This window comes from Onychomys torridus, chromosome 5 (genome assembly GCF_903995425.1).
Source record: "Onychomys torridus chromosome 5, mOncTor1.1, whole genome shotgun sequence".
Lineage (NCBI taxonomy): Eukaryota > Metazoa > Chordata > Mammalia > Rodentia > Cricetidae > Onychomys > Onychomys torridus.
In genome coordinates this window covers 26,757,212-26,767,046 of record NC_050447.1, presented here as the reverse complement: position 1 = coordinate 26,767,046, position 9,835 = coordinate 26,757,212, and the positions used below count along the sequence as shown (strand labels likewise).

Below are 9,835 nucleotides of genomic sequence, written 5' to 3'. Positions count from 1 at the left end.
GCCAGCAGGGTAACAGGTTCATGAGGGACCTACCCCGGTTTCCCACAGCTCTGGCTAAGCCTAGTAAACCGTGTAAACGTGCGGCCACCAATGCTGATACCAACAGGTATCTAACAATTCCTCCTTTTTTTTTTTTCCTTCCCAAGAATAAAGCCTCCCCTCGCCCAATCTTGTAAAAAATCTCAAAGTTTTGTGCTGGTGGCCGCTCGCCCAAAGGCATACAGCCTGAGACACATCAATGGCTAGCCTGTTAGCCTCTGAGCGGAGATGGCAGCTGTTAGCTTGGATTGCTAAACGTAAGAAATCAAACAACATTAATTGTTTATTGTTGCAAACGCACAACATTAGTCTGTAATGGAAAATCGGGCTGGCAGCTGCTCACTTCAGCTCCAATTAAAGGGCAGAGCTTATAGCCAAAGCAACCGGGAGGGAGAAGTCCTTTCAACTTTGCCCTGGTTTCTGAGGGCTGCCGGCAGTTTCCTCCTTAGGGGGCACGATCCCAACAATCCCCCTGCTCATCGAAGCTGCTAACCAGATCAGCAGCTATTTTCTGTTAACACTCTTCACAGTGTGGGAATGAGCGGATGTCTGAGACAGTATGCAAGAGCGGTGGCCTCTCGCATCAGGGACTATCGCCAAGCAGATAGAGAAACTGGGGTTGGCTGGTGCCGGTTTGACATTCCCCTTCTCTTTATAACAGTCTGACAGCCATCTGGATGCTTAAAAGCTCTAGCTAGGCTGCCACCTCTGCCTTCATTATATGAGCATTTCAACTGGAAAACTATATGTGAGAAAGAGATATTTATGTAAGATTGGAAAGTGGGATTTTCCATCCATTCAGTCTCGCTGCTGTACTTCACTGCATGCAAAATGAGCCCTGTCGTTCCTGCTAAACACCACTGAAATTTCTCCTAGCTACCGCTTTTCATCAGTGTCCAGTTTGGCAGAGATTTTTGTCTGCAATGTGTGTGTTTATGAATGTGTTGGTGTGTGTATGTGTGTTGAGGTGAGGATGTTTCTTCTACTGGAGAGACTTGCACCTTTGAAGGTTGTTTTGTGAGGGTAACGTTTTTTTTCCCATCGAAGACAGCTCTTCATAATAGCCATTTGTACAAAGGTTTACCCACCTCCCTCTATGGTTGAAATTCTAGGAAGGGCTCTCTTAAACAATAAAGGGACAGCAGATTTCTCTAAGTCAGCTTTAGCAGATTGAAAAACTCTTTGTCAGACTGTCATTTTTTTTTTTTTTTGTCCTGCAAGAGTCTCATGGACTTTTAAACCGTGTGTGTGTGTGTGTGTGTGTGTGTGTGTGTGTGTGTGTTTGTGTGTGTATTTCTCTTTCTCCCCCCCCCCCCCCTCGGAAGAGGGTGACTAGTTGAGGGAAATTCCTTGTGAAAATAAATAGAGGATCCTTTCTGCCACCTCCAGGATGGCTTCATTCAGGACTGCTGCAGACAGCCCATATTTCTCATTTTGCCCTAAATATCGTGGTATGAAAGTAAAAGTCAAGTGCTCCCCATCACAAATGGGTTAGTCACTGGCTAAGGGTAGTTATTACACTGAGACCTGTGCTATAATTCTGTGTATCAAACTTTTAAAATGCCCTGATTTTTAAAAATTCCTAATTGTTATGGTTATTAAAAACTAACTGATTTTGTTCCATCATTTATTGTCTCTAGAAGCCCTCCAGCCCCCAAACGGGAATATCTCTGCACTCCAAACTATAGCACTTCTTGACTGAACTTGTGGTGTTCAGGATACCTTTTTTAAGGTCTTGATGCTGTTTGAATTTGGCTAAAGGGCACACCATTTTAGAGTAGTCTTTGCATTACCTACTGCATGCATATCAACTGTGAAAGTAAAGATGTCTGTACCCTGGTATCAAGTGCTTTATAGCACAGCGATTAAAACATCATTCATGTGCAGCTTCTTAGTGTGGCATTGAGCATGACAAACAGGGACCATGCAGGACAATGTAGCATCAACCATGTCAAAACTCCCCAAAGAGGAAAGTACTGTTAGACTGCTTAGATGGATGAGAGACCTCCCTGAGAAAGTACTTTAAAGACTAGTCTAGGAATATGCTCATCTCATAATAGTTCTAGGAAAATAGATAGAAGTTTAACGTCCGTAGTTCTTTGTTACCCTAGAGGGTCAGAGAGTTGGAAGAAATCAAGGAGACTCCAAAGAAGGAGGATATAATAGTTCTGATCAAGAAGCTGTGACTTTGGGCTCTGTTCCCAAGTTTCTTTCATTGTTTATCAGAGAAGGAAAAAGAATACACATATGTCAGAAGGTAGAGTCCACACTTCAATGACTGCTCAGAAGACCTTGTTAAAAGAAATAAATTAATGTTTTCTCAAGAAAGTATTATTCTGCTCAATGATGGGTTTATCGTGGCTTTTTCAACATCCCAGTTTGAACACAATTTCTATGTAAAGCCACAAGCAGTCTGTAAGTTAAACTGGCGTTCAGTTTGTACTTCTTACCAGTTTGCTGGCCTATCAGCAAGGTTTTGTGCTTGACAAGTGAAGGGACAAGCACAATCAGGGAAGCCTTTTATCATGGGTGCAGCCTAAGATCACCAGACTCTCTTTAAAAATACTCTGCCTAGAGCTGCTGCTAGTACTTATTTTCATTATTTTATATTTATTACAAGGTGATTCAGAGCAGCGAAGAAAGAGGTTAGAGTTTTCTTTTTGCATTTTGTGTTCAGCACTGTTGACATTCAGGGATGAAATGGGACCAACTTTGCTCATTATTTCAAGGAACAACTCCTTATTTGGGGTATTATATGTCTAGTGCAGGCTGCAGTCACAAACTAAGGTACACCCTTACTGTTCTTTCTCATGTGTTAGTCACAAACATACAAATACATACACAACTCATGGCCAGATAGCTTATCAAAAACATGCCGAGATAATTGATGAATTGGTTTGAGTCGAGGAACTTCAACATGTTAGCCTTATCGTTCCCTCTGCCTTTAAGTTGTGTGATTTGTACAACTGTTTTTCAGATTTGTATAGCAATCAGTCTTTTAACAATATTGTCTGTGGGGCACGTATGACACTGTGGGGATTTCACCTGGAATTTTCTGCGTAATTATGCACTGATGGGTAAAGGCCATCATCTGATTGAGCAAGGCTTACTTATCCAAGGGAATGTTAGTAACATGTCCTCACATTCTCCTGGAAAGTTGAGCTTCACAGATTGTGTGGAACTGTTCCTATCTCTGGAACCCATTTCAGTTGTAACCATGGGCAGAAAATTAGCCGAACCTGGAAACTTCAAAAGGTCAGAAAAGAAATGAGTTCAAGGGATGCCATTTAGTTTCCTCTCCCATATGTTTGCTCCATTGCCACTTCACAAAATAACTCTGGTACCAATACTGTTTCCTTTTCTATCATGTCCCAAGCTTTTATTTCTTGAATTTTAAATGTCATGTACTAGTCTCTATCATAAACATCACTCACCTTCTTGCCTGCAAATATCTTAAAAAAAAAAAAAAGTTCTCCTTGCAAGTAGAAATGTATAGATGTGGTTGTCTATATCTTTTAAAGAAAATATCATAAGAAAAATACCATATTTGTATTTATAACCTTCAATCATTTTTGTTTCCCATCACCATTGCTAAAGAGAATTTTGAATGCTGAGGGTGGTTGGTCCAGGGCCAAGTACAGAGTTAGTGCCCAGTAAACATTTACTTAATGCATTAAGAAATTAGCAAAAACTCTGCCCCCTACATTTCCTAAGCATTTTCATTAAAGGGATGGAGGGTAAACAATCATATGTAAAGTCCAATAACAGGACATAGCTACTATGATTGTTTCTCCAGAAATTTTGTAAGTCCTCCTTAGTTTATGTTGAGACACAAATTTTACCATTTAAGAAAAATTGGTTTTAATCCATCTACCACATATCAGTTTTTTTTCTATTCAGAATAACTTTAAACAGTATAGGAATATAAAGTATGAAATAGTTCAGTGTGCTAAAACTGAAAAATCTATCCAAAATTAGCTCTACATCACAAGATGCTATTAAACTGTATAGCACACATAGTTATATTTCATTAGAGAAAATATTATAATTGTCCAGTCACTGTATGTGCAATTCAGGGTCTGCACTTTGAATTCCTCTGAGGGAATGTAAAAGAGAAAGGAGGAATCTTTTTCTCTTAGTCTTTGATTCTACCCTACATATTCATTCATATTCATTATTTTTTCTCTCCCTTCCTCTCTATCGCCCCTCCTTCTCTCAGGTTTTTATTACGTTTATACAGAATATTTAATGTGTGACTGTTCACTTAAACACTATATGAATTATAGTCTTAATGTCTGAGAAAACAATTTTATAACCCTCAATCTTAATTTAAACCTGTATGATACCTGGTCCTTATACACATGCACAAGGGAAAGATATGCCATGAAGAAATCTTCCATGGAGATATTTATTATCATTTGAGGCCTATAAAATATGCTTAGCAAATTGAAAATATTTAAATGAAACATAAAATTGAGTATCCTTGAATATTTGTCAAATAGCATTGAGTAAAAGGGTCATATATATTTGCATCCTATTAACATTTAGAATAATGCTTACCATACCTTCTTTCTAGGTAGAATAATGCATACAGGAAGACTGTTTCATTCTTTGTGTGACATAAGTGACACAAAATAAGTAGATGGGGAGAGTGATATAAATATCATAAGGAGATAATTCTTTTTTGCATAAGAAATCAATTTTCCCAAACCTGTCATAAAATTTACAAGGAGATAATCCTTTATTCATCTATTGCTGTCAGAGCTTAACAAATAGAATTTAACTTTGTGTCCAATATTTCTATATTTAAAATTAGAAAAAATCCTGCTTATTTTGGTTAACAAAGTAAAATATACTTGTCTTTTTCATACTTTCCAATTTCATTAAAATATTGCAGCTGAGCACAGTACACTGAGTTTTGAATCCCTGTAAGCTATTCACTTATTGCTCATGCACTATATTTGGGGTGGTAACCCAATATTAGTTTTGTCAAATTATTGTTTTCCACCTCTGTATCTGTCTACCTATCCATCATCTGTGTCCATAGCTTGAGGAACAGTGCCAGTGGGTGGATTTTAAGCTGTAAAGTCTTTGAAATGTGGAATGACAGCGAGGCACACTTGTAAGGCTTGTTGCTACTCAGTGTAACCTAATTGGCGGAATCTTGACTTGTTACTGGGACACTTGGCTGCATTTCAGTTTTAGAATAGCATACTCTATAGCCTTGGTTATAGGACATAGCTGACTTTAAACATTCATCCATTTCAGAAGTGATAGGTTTTCATCATTAGTAAAACTAAAGTTCCTTAAATGTATTAGAAACAAGTTATCAATTACTTTTGCAACAGAATACTACCATAACCCAAAGTTTAATTAGCATGTTCTTGCTAATGTTTCCTTGCTATGTTTCTTGCACAAACATATCACTTTAATATCATTTTAGCTTAGTGTGGACTTCCTACTTTCACCATCCACACAAAAATTCAAGTGATTGTGAAAAGCAGTGGGATTTCTCCCGTGGAAGAGAATTTGCAAGCCATATTTTTAAATTAGTGGTTACTATTTGTTTGAAAGTGGATAGCTTGAACATGCTATATGCTATGTTTTCATTTTACTCTCTGAGCAGAAAACAAGAAGGAAAAAAGAAGGGCTCCATGAACCTCAAAGAGAGAAAATGAAGTAGCCAAGGAGTGAAAGTGCAGCCCCTCACTTGTCTTGTAAATGCTCTGAAACCATTGCATGGAGTTTTGCTACTAGAGGGTAGGCAGAGCTGTTTATAAAATGCTGCTACTGCATTCTACTTGCCCCATTTAAAGATAAGAGTGGGACAAAGTTACTCTAGGACATAGACATTGAAATTTTCTCCATTTATTCTTGTACAGCAAGAGATTGAGAATATAGTAAGTTGAAAGAGTTAAGCAGTCTTACTAACCACTGAATACACTTCTAACCACAATTGCTACCAATGCCAAGTAATATCCACCTTTAAAAGTGTTCCCTTTAATATTTTAAGGTAAATAACATGAGAGGGAGCATTTATTCCTAATTCACTGTATTGAGGTAAACTTGCCCTTGGCACTCAATTTATGAATGATAGAATTGATACCCAGGCCACTTTTGATTGATTCTCTTGGAGCTCCCATTACTGCACTACCCAACCAAGTATTAAGAATAAGATGTGCTCTGATTGGCCACTGTGACTTAAAAAGCCAATAGCAGTTATTTTCCACACATTAGTTCTTTTCACAGAAAACAGGAACATTCTGCTTTAAGGCAACAAAAGAAGGAAAGATTTAGGTCATACTGGAGAGGTGCCTGTATGTGTAACAGACAGGAGAGATGTTGGAAATACACTTAGCTTTTGATGATTATCTCAATACAGTTATGCCTTAAGAAATTCCAGTAGAACAGATTTATTCTTAATAGCCTAACTAAACATGTTTCTGAGAAATTACTAGAAGTACATATCTATCTCTGTACCATTTGAGAAATGGTTTCATTTTAACTTTATTATCTATGTCACAGTCTTCACTAACTCATTCAGAAATAGATAGACAACAAGCAGAAAACTTCTATGTCAATAATACACTGCATTCATTTTACAAAAGGGGAAAGCATTTACTTACTTATGTATATGCCAGTAACCAGGAATTACAGAACTTAACGAAGATAAAAGCTTCAGGGAGAAAAGAGTAGTCTCAGTTACAGTAAAAAATGAAATTGGCAAATGCTTCTCTAGATAGTAAGAAAAACAAACAATATGATATGATACAAACATTACAATGTCAGTCATGACATGATGCCAAATTCTTTGGAGCAGAAGGATTGTGGCTGACCACAGGGATTAACAAACACATTGGCAAATATATTTATTTGTGCACAGGAAGAATTATTGAATCCTTTTCTACCAAAGTAATTTGGTTAGGAGTTCTGAACACTTTGGGGAAGTGAATTTCTTCCATTATTTAAACTGAAAACACACAAGGGCCTTTCCTTCCCAAAATCCGAAAATTGTTCAGACATGTTCAGCTTTAGTCACCCAGAGCTTGCTGAATTGTGCTGGACCACACACTGAATCATGTCCCTGTGATCCTGAAATATCACTTTGCATTCAGTGTGCATTTACCTGTTTTGAAGCAAGCTGCTAATGGCTCTAAATTCAAGGTCAGAAACATTTTTAATAGAAACTCTTTGGTCCTGTATGTCACTTTTGCTTCCATAAAATATTGTGGCCACTGAGCCCAATGGATAATAAAAGCATAATTTCCTGTCAGCCACAAGAGTCTGTCGAATTGAATCCTTAAGCGACTGATTTTATTGTAAACGTCACCATTGGTGAATGGCTCCTTATTTGGGACTTTAATTTATATTGTTTACAAAATCAGTGACATAATGATTTTAATAATGTTAATATATCTGAGAATTGAGCACATTTCAAATGTTGAGACCTCTCAGACTGACATCTGGCTATAACTAGAGCTACTTTTAAACTGTGAGTATGAATTAAAGTCAGATTGCTGGACTTTTATCTATAAGAAGATATCTCCTTCTGGGGGAATTTTAAAAACTTTTTAACCTGTAAAAATTCCAGGGAGACTAAAATATCTCCATAGTGCTATTTGGGATTGAGGCAGCAGCATTATAATGAATTGGGTTGCTCAGCTGTCATACGCACTGTGATTGGAAAATGTAAAAGCAAAATGATTTCTAACTCAATCTTTATAACCTTACTTTTTTTAAAAAAAAGAAGTTCGTCTATTTAGCTATGATTTACAATGCTTATTAATTCTGATAACAGTGACCTAACATTTTGTTGCATCCCAGGAATACCTATAAAGCTGTTCTCTGATCTAAGGACAATAGTAGTTCATTTCATGGCAGAGGTGCAAGCAGATAGAGATTATAGATCTGAATCTTCACAATCAAATTTCCTTCCTAGTGGATGCTCATTATTGCCTCATTGCATGGATGTTTGTGTGAGCACAGCAGTTAGCCCAGTTACTCCTTTGTCATATAAAATAAGTGTGAGGATGGAATTCAGGAAGATTATTCAGCCATCATGAAAAAAAAAAAAAGTTCATCTTTACTAGCTCTATTTCCCAAAGTCATGTGTAGGTATGTATTAGCATAAGTCAGAGAGATGATAACCAAATATGTGAATGGTATTATATGAGCCAGAAGTAGCGGAAGTGACTATATTTCAGGTCACTGCATTCTTCAACTAATTTCAAGAACTATGAGCCAGGTTGCTCTTTGTTTCAAATACCATACTTCTCTAAGTATACTTCTCATACAGCAGCATCCCCATTGCAGAGGAGATTGTTGGAAATGCAGAGCCTCGGGACTCATCTGAGCTCACCAGGATCAGAAGCTGTAGAAGTCTAGATAACTTTTATGCTGATTAATTTAGAGACAGTCCCAAGAGAGGGATTCTAGAACTGACTCTTTGCTGGGCTTAACGGAGCTGGTGGTTACATTCTCAGTTATTGTGAGAGCTGATTAGTGACAGCATTGGAAGCTTTGAAATTGATCAGCATATCATGACAGTCAGAAAATAATAGAAGTTTGGGACTTACTTTTCTTTCTTCTTTCATTCATTCTTTCTTCCTTCCTTCCTCCCTCCCTCCTTCCTTCCTTCCTTCCTTCCTTCCTTCCTTCCTTCCTTCCTTCTTTCTTTCTTTCTTTCTTTCCTTCTTTCTTCCTTTCTTTTTAAAGCAAGAACAGGCGTTACTTAAATTTTTCCAGTTTACCTCTCATTATTTTAGGTCTTTCATTTCAATAAGAGGAGAGATGATCTTAGGACTTGAGAATGCCCAGTTTTAGTAAAAACAAAGCATTTAAAATGTGAATCTCTGTTCCTTTTGCTTATGTCTACAATGGAAATAAAATTTGCAAATTAATAATGATACTTCTGTCAGTGTGTTATTTCAAAGTGTAGATATGGTGTGTATGTGTGTTTGTGTGTCGTCTCTATATTTAATATTATCTAATTTTTCTAAATTTTGACAAATAATATAATTTATCAGTTATGTCCCTTTCTGGCAAAATGATAATAAGTACATTTTTTTGTTTTTGTTGCTTTGTTGCTGTTGTTGTACTTGGGTACTTTTTTGTTATGTTTTGTTTTGGTATTAAAGATGTGAGCCACCACCTCCTGGCTGTAATATTAGTTTTTATATTCATGTATGTATGTATGTATGTATGTATCTACCTACCTATCCATCCACCCATCTAGTTTTGTTTTGTTTTGTTTTTCAAGACAGGGTTTCTCTGTGTAGTTTTGGTGCCTGTCCTGGATCTTGCTCTGTAGACCAGGCTGGCCTTGAACTCACAAGAGAGATCCACATGACTCTGTCTTCTGAGTGCTGATATTAAAGGCGTGTGCCACTGCTGTCCTGCCCTACCCATCTATTTTTAAGACAGGGTCTTACTATGTAGCCTTGTCTGAACTCTCTATGCAATGCATATCGGGCTGGGTTTAGACCCACAGGGTCTGCCTGTTTCCTGAGTGCTGAGATTAAAGACATATGCCACCACATCCGGGTTGGATTTCTATTTTAAATGAATAAAAAGCTAGTCAACTTCATTAAAATATGCTAATATAGGTAATTCAAAAATTTGGGGTGGGGAGAAGAACAACTAGACTGTACCTGAATGTTTAAGTCCCTAGAAGTTCTATGCAGTGTTAAGATAATAAATGATGTGGATGAAAGGTGTCCACTGAATGAACTAATTTTTCTCCAGAGTTCTGCCAGCAATTCATGGGCATCAGACAAATTATATTTCCCTTCCTTTT

At 37.3% G+C, this 9,835-nt stretch overlaps 1 protein-coding gene across 1 annotated transcript in view; it reads left to right on the top strand.

Annotated features, from left to right (window-relative positions):
• The window catches only part of Cdh8 (cadherin 8), a 370,913-nt gene that overhangs the window by 1,352 nt on the left and 359,726 nt on the right, over window positions 1-9,835 (top strand).